We start from the raw sequence: 13,675 nt of genomic DNA, 5'->3' as shown, positions 1-13,675 counted from the left end.
GAATTTTACCAAAGGTGTGTTCAGGAATTATGCTTTGTATTATTTTCTTGTGTTAAAAAGTGTACTGATCAGGTTTTGTTTTGTGCAAAACCAATATTTAAAGTACATTTTAATGATTGAAGCATAAATATCCTCAGATTACAATTTTCCTTCAAGAATTATGGTTTTTGTTGATAAAAAGAACCACCTGGTTTTATGTCCTGGCAGATATGTTTGAAAGTACATGGAGTCATCCCGTTTGAAAGAATAATGTGAATGAATTTCATTGATTACTGTTTGGTTACCTACTTCCATCTTCAATCCTTCATCTTAATCTCCTTTATACCTATACTTTAGTGTAAATCGCCTGTGTATCTGAGAAATAATTGTGGTTCATAAACATTAAGAAACTAAAATTCAAAACACACCTTCACTCAAAATCTCAATATCCTCATCTCCCAAGGTAAGTTTTGGATCTTTCACTTACTTATTTTTGCTTAGGTATTAACAGAGTTACTGTCTGCTTAATACATACAAATGCATCAAAATGATGCAGGCAATTTATTAGTGAAAGGATATGTTCAATGTAATTACTTAGTAATGGAGAATGTTTTCTACTCTATATTTCCAAAGTACACATTAGAATTCACCGAATATATTCTCTGTACATGAAGGATAATAGAATATTTACCATAATCTTCTTTCAGGTTCTCTGCAAAAATGCAAATATTCTAAAATTAATTAAACATGAAGAGAACAAAATTTTCATGTCAAGTAACAGAATTTGATGCCAAACAATGTATTCACGGACTAAGACTATTTTACAACCCAATCCTGAGATGAGCGTACAACTTGCTAAGCTAGAATCAAGGTGTGAATCTGCATGCCTGATAGGAACGCAAAGGTAAAAATCCATCTCTATCTTCATTACACAGGGAAACAAAGATAGCAATGAAGATTATTTGGGAAAACCAGACACCTATAGATTGAGGTCTAAATTGAGATGGATTTCAATAGGAAACACAAAGGCACCACAGCTTTCTATTGACATTGTCATGGCATTGAATCTGTCATATTGTCAAAGACTGGGTTCTTATTCTTTGTGTCTCTGGCAAGTGCATGAAGAGGAGAAAGTTACCGTATGCTTTGACAAATAAGGTAAGTGTTCACTGTTGACAACAGTGGAAGGAATGTACATAAAACAAAGCAGATTTTCAATATTGCAAGCTAAATTACTGGATCTTCCCCTTTGATACCTAAGATGTTATACTGGTAAGGCTTGCCTTTCATAATATGTCCCTGTGTATATAGAAATATGGCAGTGCATGGTGCAAATGGACAATGTGCTTGACTGGTAGATCTTTGAGGTTTTGAATCATTGTGAGCTACCTCACTAGTGGTCAAATGATCAATTTCTCCAAAACGGAACAATAGAAAATTCTGTGGAGGGCAGTTCTACTCTGACACACATCAACTTGGGGTCCAATGGGTGTTTTGAATCAATAAGTTTATATTTTTCACAAATTCTCATAGGTGTATTTTTTGTTCTTCAAATAGGTTTAATGCCCCCAACCCTTTCTCCTCTACTTCTGACACTCCAAGCACAGAAGTTGTCACACCATCACATGGAACAATTTCAAAGTATTTTTGTCATAATGTGATATGAATAGCTAGTAGATTTGACATGTTTGGAAATGAACTTTAACTTGCACCTACCTAAAGTCAATTATCTCAGTAGAAATGTACCTTTGGGTTTCTAAACCTGTAAACCTGTATAAGAGTAAAAATACCACCTTTCTCCTTTGGGATAAATTGTGTTTTCGAACTTCTGACCTGAAGGTTAGCAGCTCAACAAGATGTTACCCATCAATAGTCATCCAATGGCTGTGTTGAACCAGAGCCACTGGATCACTATTAATTCAGAATGAAGTAGAAGTAAGTAAGATCGTGCATAAATATTAGGTTTCTTTTGGAGAACTATGAAAAGCCAAAATGGTTGGCTGCCTCCTATGATGTAATAATGTGAGCTATAACTTAGTAACGACTTGTAGATGCATATAAACTAGGTTTGGAAAAATCAGGTTAGCAACAAAGAAGCCATGTTTCAGTATGCTGTGCTCAGGTCTTTGGTCCATGAAGCACAGAATGGATCACTGTTTTATTCCTTTGCATATGAACGAATGGTATCCACTCATCTTTCTTGATTAATTAATGTCAATTTATTGAGAGGCAAGTAAATTTCCAGTGCAGTCATCCAGGTTCAGTGTAATTAGATTACATAGAGGAAACCCAATGATCTAGTATGTTACTCCACCATACGACTTGCTACACCATTATATATTTCTGCTTCTTCAAAATTATTTTCCATTTTTCTTATTTTGCTAATACTGTCACTTAAATTATATTATTTGTGTTTTTGAGTAGAATATGTTCCTACTCATCATTATTTCATATTCTAAAAATGAATATAAAAGAACAAAAATAAAACTGCAGTAAGCATAAAGAGGCACAACGCTGAAACTGAACTATGAGGTTTACATACATTTATCAATCCTGGCCAAATCCTTTGCACCATCTAGTTCTAAGAAATCGTCCATTTGTTCTCATAGAGTGAAGGCTTTCCTTTTTTGAATTATATGCTTCACACTCATGCAATTGTAATATCTTACCTCTGTCTTCCCTTGATCTCTCTGGAAAACAAAGTAGGTATGAGTTAGGAATATTTGGAAGTAAATAGGCATATGCAGCAAGACTTCTATGGGATAAATTGCAACTGAAGTAGGACAGCCTCATATTAATGGGAAAACTTAGGGACCATGGTATGTTCTCTGTGATGACAAGGTCCTGCAAGCCGTGCCCCCATAATTTATAAAACTGAGTTTTAATTATATCTAACCTTTGCACTTGCATTAAGATGAAAAACTCACCGTATTCTGTCCTGGTGTTAGCTGTAAATAACAACGATGTGTGTATTAACCATGAGGCAGTTTGCAAGTAAAGTATCAGAAATTCTGTGACATTACTTCAGTCAAGTAAATTCTTCATCCTATGTAATCCACGTGATAATGAGAACTGTATTCAGAATTCTAGAATGTGTTTTCCTCCATTATTTAATACGTAAGAAAAGAGAATCCATGCATGGTGGAAATGAATACTATGTTTATCTGCAAACAAAATAAGTAGAGGATGGAGTCCACCTAGAACTCCCTCTGGTGAAAGGAAAAGGAACCTCCTCCTGAACAGTCCATGGAAAAAGCACGTGGAGCACAGTTCCTCTGTCCGCATTCCTCAAGAATAATATTATGGGTGATGCACTGGACATATTGAATCGTTAAGTTTAATATAGTTTTTTTAATGAATATAGTAATTCATTCTTCAAATGCATTACACGGGTAATATATTCTTCTAATCTCTTGTGATTCCAAAATATATGCGGTAGAAGTTGTGAAATCCTACACGGTTCCCTACAGTTCTGTCCAGATTTTTAATGCCTAACTCTGTTAAAAAGGAAATATTTATTGGTTTCCTTTCATCTTCTATTTTTTTCTTTTTTTTGTCAATTAAATGATTGCTCCAGCTTTAAATGTCTACTAAATTATAAAATTCTGCCGTTTACCCCCTATGGAGTCTACTTATTTTGTTGTTTTTTTTCTTTCTTAAATACCAACACTACTCTTTAATTAGATTACAAAACATTTTACATATTTGCCTAAAAACAGCAAAATCTAGGAACTCACCATGGCACAACGTTGTTCACTAGATAACATTGCTCACACACTTTAATCATTTCTACCTACCTTTGCATACATGTGTTTTTCCATGTTATTCCCTCCATACATGGCTTCAGTTTAAACCATTGGTTGCAATAGAGACAACATATCGGGTTCACCTTGGACATTCACAGTCTTCCAAGAACACCAAATACACTGCAACATTCCCTCTGGTGCTTATCCCCCACACATTCATCCCTCCAGGAAAATGTCTGTTTTGCTCATTTGGGAAGCATTGAATAGATTGTTTGCCTGCCCATTAGGGAGGTAGGAGTGTTCTTTTGATGGTCAAGTGTTGTGTGTGATGTGATTCAGTACACCAATTCTGGATTTGTTGCACAGGGTTTATTTGTGGAGAGTGTTATAGGTAACCAGTTTTTGTGTAACCCCAAAACTTGGTGATTTTTTATAAACAGTTCATTAGGGGCTCATACAACTCTTATCACAATCCATACATACATCAATTGTGTAAAGCACATCTGTACATTCTTTGCTCTCATCATTTTCAAAGCATTTGCTCTCCACTTAAGCCCTCTGCATCAGGTCCTCTTTTTTCCCCTCCCTCCCCGCACCCCCCTCCCTCATGAGGCCTTGATAATTTATAGATCATTATTTTTTCATATCTTGCCCTGTCCGATGTCTCCCTTCACCCCCTTTTCTGTTGTCCATCCCCCAGAGAGGAGGTCACATGTATACCCTTGTAATCGGTTCCCTCTTTCCAACCCACTCACCCTCTACTCTCCCAGTATCGCCCCTCACACCCCTGGTCCTGAAGGTATCATCTGCCCTGGATTCCCTGTGCCTCCAGCTCCTATCTGCATCAGTGTACAACCTCTGCTCTATCCAGACTTGCAAGGTAGAATTCGGATCATGATAGTTGGGGGTGGGGATGGGTGGGAGAGGAAGCATTTAGGAAATTGAGGGAAGCTTTACACTTCATCCGTGTTACATTGCACCCTGACTGACTCATCTCCTTCCCCAGACCCCTCTGCAAAGGGATCTCCTGTGGCTGACAAATGAGCTTTGCGTCTCCACTCTGCACTTTCCCCTTCATTCACTCTGGTAAGATTATTTTTTGTTCTGATGATGCCTTATACCAGATCCCTTTGACACCTCCTGATCTCACGGGCTGGTGTGCTTCTTCCATGTGGGCTTTGATGCTTCTCAGCTAGATGGCCGCTTGTTTACCTTCAGGCGTTTAAGACCCCAGACGCTATTTCTTTTGATAGCCGGGTACCATCAGCTTTCTTTGCCACATTTGCTTATGCACCAATTTGTCTTCATCGATCATATCCTGGAGGTGAGAATCTTGGTGATCATATCACATTTTCTTGTCATTGTTTAATTGTGACTGCTCTGCTATAGAAGCTGATGAGTCTCTTTCAGTTCTATTTATGTTGGTTGGAGGGATGAGTCAGCGTGCATTTATTTGTATTTTGAGAGTCAGTTGGCATACAGTATGCCTAGAACAACTGATATTTTCCCAAGTAAATGACTGTGGTAACTAGTTCAATATCAGTTAACTGATATTAACAATGATGATGGCAACAAATGTACATATGAGATTGACACAATGGATGGATGGATGGATTGTGAAAAGAATTTTATAAGCCCCTAATAAAATGATTTTTTTTAAAGATATGTGTATTATGTTGATGAAAATAACCCCCTGGTTTTATGTTCTGGAAGATGTGCTTAAAACTGAATGGATTCATCCCGTTTGAAAGAATAATATGAATGAACTTCATTGATTATGGTTTGGCTACCTACTTCCATCTTCAATGCTCCCTTTCACTCTCCTTTGTATCTATAACTGAGTGTAAATTGTGCACCTGAGAAATAACTTTGGTTCATAAAAATTAAGTTACTAAAAATCAAAACACACCTTCGCTCAAAAACTCAAAACCCTCATCTCCCAAGGCAACTTTGGAATCTATCATTGATATATCATTGCTTATGTATTAACAGAGTCACAGTCTGGTTAATACATACAAATACATCACAATTATGCGTGCAATTTAGTAGTGCAAGAACATGATAAATGTCAATAGTTTGTAACGAAGAAGGTTTCTACTCTATGTTCCCCAGCTACTGATCAGAATACAACAAATGCTTTCTCTGTATATGAATGGGAATAAATATTTACCATATTCTTCTTTCAGTTTCTCTGCAGAAATCCAAATATTCAGAAATTAATAAAATATGAAGAGAATAACATTTTCATGTCAAGTAAATGAAGTTGACACCAAAAAAAAATGTATTCACAGACTAAGACAATTGTACAGCCCAATCCTGAGATGAGCTTACAGTTGCTGTCCTAGAATCATGGTGTAAATCTACATGCCTGATAGGAATGCAAAGGTAAAAGAAATCATCTATGTCTTCATTACATTGGTAAACAAAAATAACAATGAATACTATATGGGACAACCAGACACCCATCCATTGAGGTTTGAAGTGAGTTGGATTTCAATAGGAAACACAAAGGCACCACAGCTTCATATTGGAATTGCCACAGAATTGAATCTTTCATATTGTCAAAGACTATCTTATCTTGTCTGTCTCTGGCAAGTGCATGAAGAGGAGAAATGTTCAATGCGCTCTGACAAATAAGGCAAGTGTTCAGAGTTGACAACAGTGGAAGGCATTTACATAAAACAACACAGATTTTCAACATAGCTAGTTAAATTAGGCGCTCTTCCTCTTTGTTACCTAAGCTGTTCATAATCATAAGGCTTGGCTATCCTTATATGTCCTCGTGTATATGGAAACAAGGCCATAAATGGTTGCTGATAGCCAACATGCTTGACTACTAGATCTTTCAATGTTTCAATCATTGTGAGCTACCTCACCAGTGGTCAAATTATCCATTTCCCCAAAATTGTACAGTAGACAATTCTATGGAGGGCAGGTCTCCTCTTACACACATCTACTTGGGATCCAGAGGGTGTTTTGAATCAATAAGTTTATATCTTTCACAAACTCTCATATGTGTATGCCTTTGTTCTTCAAATAACTTTAATATTCCCATCCCTTTCTCCTCTACTTGTGAGACTCAAAGCACAGAAGTTATCACACCATGACATGGAAACATTTCGGCGAATTTTTGTCATAATGTGATAAGCATAGCAAGTGTGTTTGACATGTTTTGAAATCAACTTAAACTACCTAAAGTAAATGAACTTAGTTTCTAAGCCTGTAAACCATTATAAGAGTAAAAGACATCAACTTTCTCCTTTTGAGTACCTTAAGAGTTTGATCTTCTGACCTGAAGGTTAGCAACTCAACAAATTGTTAGTCATCAATAGTGATCCAATGGCCATGTCGAACCAGAGACATTGGATCACTATTAATTCAGATAGAAATAGAAGTAAGTAAGGTCATGCATAAAGATTAGGGTTCTTTTAGATGACTATGAAAAGTCAAACTGGTTGCCTGTCTCTTATGAGGAACATATGATGTGAGCATTTCTGTTGATGTAAAAATATGAGCTATAACTTAATAAAGTCTTATAGATACAAAGAAGCTAGGTTCAGAAAAATCAGGCTAGAAACAAAGAAGCCATGTTTCAGTATGCTGTGCTATGGTCTTTGGCTCATGCAGCACAGAAGTGATCACGCAGTTCTATTCCTTTGGATAGGAAAGGATGCCATCCACTCATCTTTCCAGGTTAACTAATGCCCGTTTATTGAGAGATGCAAGTAAATTGCCAGCGCAGTAATCCAGTTTCGGTGCAATTAGATTAGATAGGGGAAACACAAGGGTCTAGTATGTTATTCCAGGATACGACTAACTACACCATTATATCTTTCTGCTTCTAAAATGTTATTTTACATTTTGCTTATTTATTCAATGCTGTCGCCTGAATTACGCTATTCATGTTTCTGCATAGCATACATTCCTACCCTTCTTTCTTTCATATTCTGAAAACAAAAGGAAGGGAAAGAGAGAAAACTACAATAAGCATAAAGCGAAGCAATCCTGTATCTGAACTATGAAGCTTACATATATTTCTTATGCCAGGGAAAACATTTTCCACAATCTAGCTCTAAGAAAATCATCCACTGATTCTCAGAAAGTGAAGTCTTTGTGTTTCTCTAATAATATGCTTCCCACTCATGCAATTGTTATATCTTACCTCTGTATTCCCTCAAATTCTCTGGAAAACAAAGGAGGTATGAGTTAGGAACATTTGGCAGTAAATATGACACGTATTCAGTAATATTTCCCTGGGATAAATTTCATTTGATGTAGCACAACCTCAAATAGATGGGTAAACTTAGGGACCACTGTCTGTTCTACATGATGACAAGGTCCTGCAAGCCATGCCTTCATAATGTCTAAAATTGATTATTAATTATATCTAACCTTTGCAATTGTATTAAGATGAGAAACAAACCATATCTCTCTTAGTGGTCTCGTTGAAACACAGACAATACATAATTATTCATGACAACCATGAGGCAATTTGCAAGTAACGTATCAGAATTCTACTGACATTACTGCAGTCAAGTAAAGACTTCATCCTACAAAATTCCACCTTCTAGGTAAAATTGTCTTCAGAACTTTTAGAATGTGTAGTCCTCCATTTTTAATATGTAAGAAAAGAGAATCCGTACTTGGTGCAAATGAATGCTATGTTCCACTACAAAGTAGATAATTAGAGGATGGAGATCACCTAGAGCGCCCTCTGGTGAAAGGAACAGGAAACTCCTCCTGAACAGTGGTGCAGGGAAAAAGTTTATGGAGCAGAGTTACTCTGTCCACATTCCCCAGGAGTGATCATATGGGTGATGCAGTGGACATATCGAATCGTTATGATTAAATCTCGGTTTTCATAAAAAATAAATATACTCGTTCATTCTTCAAATACATTACACAGGTAATCTATTCTTCTTATCTCTTGTGATCCCAAAATATATGCAGTAGAAGTTGTGAAATCCCACAGAGTTCCCTACAGTTCTCTCCAGATTTTTAATGCCTAGTTCTTTGTTAGAAAGGAATTATTTATTGCTTTACTTTCATGTTCTATATTTTTCTCTCCTCTTTACTTTGGAACCAGTTAAATTTGGATTCCAGCTTTAAATATCTACTATATTTGAAAATATTTTCCTTTTTCCCCTTACGGAGTCTGCTTCCTTTGTTCTTTCTTTCTCATACACTAGCACTAGACTTTTAATTAGAATTCAAAATATTGTACATATATTCGTAAACATAGAAAATTCTAGGAATTCCCAATAACACAATGCTGTTCACTAGATGACATTACTCACACACTTTAAACATTTATACCTAACTTTGCAGAGGTGTACTGTTCCATATTATTTCCTGTACACATGGATTCAGTTGAAACCATTGATTGTAAGAGAAACAACATATCGGTTTCACCTCGGACCTTCACAGTCTTCCAAGAACACCTAATACACTGCAACATTCTCTCTGGTGCTTATCCCCCATGCATTCCTCACTCCACTCTGCTGCGCTCATTTGGGAAGCATTGATTGGATTGTTAGCCTGTCTGTTACGGAGGTAGGAGTGTTCCCTTGTTTGCCACGTTTTGTGTGTGATGTGATTCAGTACACCAACTCTGGATTTGTTGGACAGGGTGTATTTGTGAAGAGTGTTGCATGTAACCATTTCATGCTTAACCCCAAATCTGGGAGATCTTGTCATGTTTCCTTGTCCAAGTATACTTGTGTCTGTTCTCCTATCAAAGCGGATGAAGGCCTTTTGGTTCTATTTGAGTTGGTGGGAGGAAAGGGTCAAAGTGCCTTTATTTGTATTTTAAGAGCCAGCTGACATGCACCATGCCTAGCACAGGTGATGTCTTCAAAGGTGAATGGCTGAGAATCTTGATCTATATCAGTTAAATAAAGAGTGATTTCCTTATGATCCTCATGCTGGGGATGGGGATGTTGCAATACAAGTCTGCCACCTTTCTACCCCAGACACAGGAAACCATGACCTACCAGAGAGAAGGGTCCTGGGAACTCTTTGGATGAAATGGTGCAACGTGCTCCCCTGTATTCTTTCTTGGGGCAGTAGGGTTGGCACAGAGAGACTTTGGAAAAAGAGACCCAGGAGGAAGACGCAGGCTATGTTCTTCCTTTAGTGTATTGTAAGAACTGAGGGAGGAGAAGCCTCAAGCTCAAGACCCTCCTGCAACAGTGTCATCACCTACAGGATCGTCATGTGCATTCTCTCTTTGCCAGAGAAGCTCTGATTTACTCTTGGCTACTCATGTGTTCATTACTTATGAGGGCGACAGGGAATGAGACCATGGATTGCTAGCCAAATAACTGTGAAATTGTACATATCTGTTTCCAGAATAAAGATAGACTGGAGCATCAGAGAGTACAATCACATGCTGAGAGTGATCCTCCTGTCACAGTGGTGCAGAATGAGATACCGTGACTTTAGTGAAATGATGGGGAAATAATGCAATAAAAATGATACAGCAGCAACAGCAAATATGTGTCAGCTGAGTAGAGAAGTGATGGGAGACAAATGGAAATGGGAAGTCCTAGTACCATGGGAAGGTGTCAGGGATTGCCCAGAGGTTACATATTCCACTAATATCTTTGGAGGGAGCAAAAGGAAAAGAAAAGAAGGGGAAAAAAAGTAATCCTCCTAAGAATATCTACTCACACAAATAATTGATGTGTTATACTTTACCATGTGCCCTCTGAAGTTGATCTGAAATGTCAAGGGAACAATCATAGTGTCATTCACACAAAAATAAAGTGAAAAAGCAATGGCTTCCTAAGAATCCTCTCTTCATACATCAGATCCCCGCCCCCCTAAATGAGAAAAGGTTCACAACATAGTAACTTGAATCGAGTAGATTCAGATCCAAAGTGACCCTCTAGTCCTTATTGGAATTCTGCCTCTTTGGCATGCCAAGCTATAGCGCTTTTGGCCACGGATAGACATCTTTGCCAATGCTGCAGTTGGTGGGTTCAATCGGCTGACACATGGATAGCCACAATACAGAACCCTTACAAGCACTAGAGCTCCCACATTTCCCCCAATGTTTTTTATATTTATTAACTCTTTTCAAGACCATCGATGCAAAATCAGCGAAGTTCAGGCGATTCACAGCATAATTACGGTGGGTGAATATGGCTTTATTTCTCAGTAGAGACGTGAATGTTTAAAATTTATTATAATCTTCCTAAATGTCCCATTGAGCCTTAATCATTTGCATCGTATCCTCCACCTGCACCACTAGCACTGACTGTCATGGACTCTCAGCAAGTGTTTTCAAGGGGTCTAAGCACTACATGCATTGCAAAGCCCATCTTATTTCATCATCAGTGGTGTTAAACGCATTCATTCCACCTGTGCTGCAGACAGAAAATTGAGTTGATGGGCAGGATAGAGCAGGGTTAGGCTTCCTCTCACTTGTTTATTCCATAGCTTCTATTGACCCTAAGAAAAGTGTGCACCGAAATGTGTTTTCCATCAAAATTCAGAGTTCTATTCCTTTGACTGATTTCCATCCTCCACAGTTTGTATTGGAAAACTACAGCAAGCTTGCATCATCCTGTGCAGGTCTGTTAAAGGTCATGTACATGAGGAATAATACTCATTTTCAAGTGGGTTTATCTGTGTACAAACAGGATATATATGATCAGTCGGTGATTCACAGTGTCTTTGGTGCAACGTCCAAATGAAGATGCTGGAGCTTTTCCTCTGTCCTCTGAAAATCAATTGATATCAAAGCCCAGGAAAAAAGACGTGATGTGTGGTTTTCACTGTACTGTGTGCATATTCCTAGGTTGTAATCAGACATGTATTTGGAGATCACACATATACCCCATTCCATGATGTCCCTATTTTCAAATGCACAACTTGATTCTGATTTTTTTGTTCTTTTGCTTTATTAATATTTAACTAAGAACTGATATGGTGCACATAGTGAGTAATGTGCAATTTATTAAAATAAAATACTTTGTGTTAATGTTCTCCTATGTTTCTGCATCTTCAGTGTTTTAATTTCATGGTTCATCTATTCTACAATGAATTCGAGTATAGACACTAGTATAGATGGCTTATTAGAATGTTATATAACATTATCATTAGAAAACTTAAGAACACTGTCTTATCTTTGTTGAGGTTTATTTTCTATGCGACAGTTAATGTAAGGGAAACATTTTCCAATTTTATACATTTTTCACTCAACGAAAAAGTAGAGTACAGCTACACTCTCCCATTACTCTGTATGGTTGTCCAACAGTTTTCCTAATAACAAAATGCCTGTGGGCAATATCAGTTTCCAATTAAATCATACAGTGTAAATTCAGTGATGCATTCTGCTAATGTACCAAGTATACGTGGATTTCCCAAATATGTGCATTTGTCTAGAAAAAACAGGTTTTGTTTGTTTCTTTTCTTCTTCTTTTTGGTTAGCACTCTTTACCCTGGTGTACCTCCAGTGCCAAATTTTTTGGCTTTAATTCAGGAGACACTCTGTTTCTGAATCATTTTCCAGGAATTTCTACACTTTTAGGATGCTACCAAAGGGTTCCTCAGAAATTATGCTTGGTCTTATGTTCTTGTCTTATCAAGCATACTGGTCAAATTTCATTTTGTGTAAAACCAATATTTTAAGCACATTTTAATGATTGAAGCATAAATATCTTGGGATTACAAATTTCCTGTTAGATGTGTCTTTTTTGTTGATAAAAATAACCACCCAGTTTTATGTCCTGGCAGATATACTTAAAACTGAATGGAGTCATCCCGTTTGAAAGAATAATGTGAATCAATTTCATTGATTATGGTTTGGCTACACATTTTCATCTTCAATGCTCCCTTTCACTCTCCTTTGTAAATAAAACTGAGTGTAAATCGCCCGTGTCCCTGAGAAATAATTTTGGTTGATAAAAATTAAGTTACTAAAAATCAAAACACACCTTCGCTCAAGAACTCAACAGCCTCACCTCCCAAGGCAACTTTGGAGTCTATCATTGTTGTATCTTTACTTATGTGCTAATAGAGTGACATTCCGGTTAATACATACAAGTACATCAAAACAATGTATGCAATTTAGCAGTGCAAGAACATATTCAATGTCATAGTTTGTAACTAAGAAGGTTTTCTACTCTATGTTACCCAGCTACTGATCAGAATTCACCAAATACAATCTCTGTGTATGAATGAGAAAAATATATTTACCATGTTCTGCTCCCAGTTTCTCTGTAAAAATCCAAACATTCAGAAATTAATAAAACATGAAGAGAAGAAAATGTTCACGTCAAATAAGAGAGGTTTAGGCAAAACAAGGTATTTATGGATTAAGACAATTTTATACCCCAATACCAAGATGAGCATACACTTGCTCTCCTGGATTCAAAGTTTGAATCTACATGCCTGGTAGGAATGCAAAGGTAAAAAATCTATCTCTGTCTTTATTACATAGGGAAACAAAGATAACAATGAAGACTATTTGGGACAAACAAACACCTACACTTTAAGGTCTAAATTGAGATGGGTTTCAATAAAAATCACAAAGGCACAGCGGTTTGCTATTGACAATGTCAAGGCATTGAACCTTTTCTATTATCTTACTGTCAATGAAGGAAACCTTATCTTTTGTGTCTGTGGCAAGTGAATGAAGAAGAAAAAGTTACCATATGCTTTGACAAATGAAGTAAGTGTTCATAGTTGACAACAGTGGAAAGTATGTACCCCACACAAAGCAGATTTTCAATATAGCTATTTGAACTAGGGGATCTTCGTCTTTGTTAACTAAGATGTTCATAGTCTTAAGGCTTGGCTCTTTTGTATTTCCTTGTGTCTATGGAGAGAAGTACAATGATGGTACAAATGGATTTCCTCTCCTTCTATTTCTTTGTGTATACGGAGAGAAGTACATTCATGGTACAAATGCCTAGTGGATCTTTCAGGGCTTGAATCATTCT

The sequence above is a fragment of the Tenrec ecaudatus genome, chromosome 7 (assembly GCF_050624435.1).
Source record: "Tenrec ecaudatus isolate mTenEca1 chromosome 7, mTenEca1.hap1, whole genome shotgun sequence".
Lineage (NCBI taxonomy): Eukaryota > Metazoa > Chordata > Mammalia > Afrosoricida > Tenrecidae > Tenrec > Tenrec ecaudatus.
Note: the sequence above shows the minus strand (reverse complement) of the source record.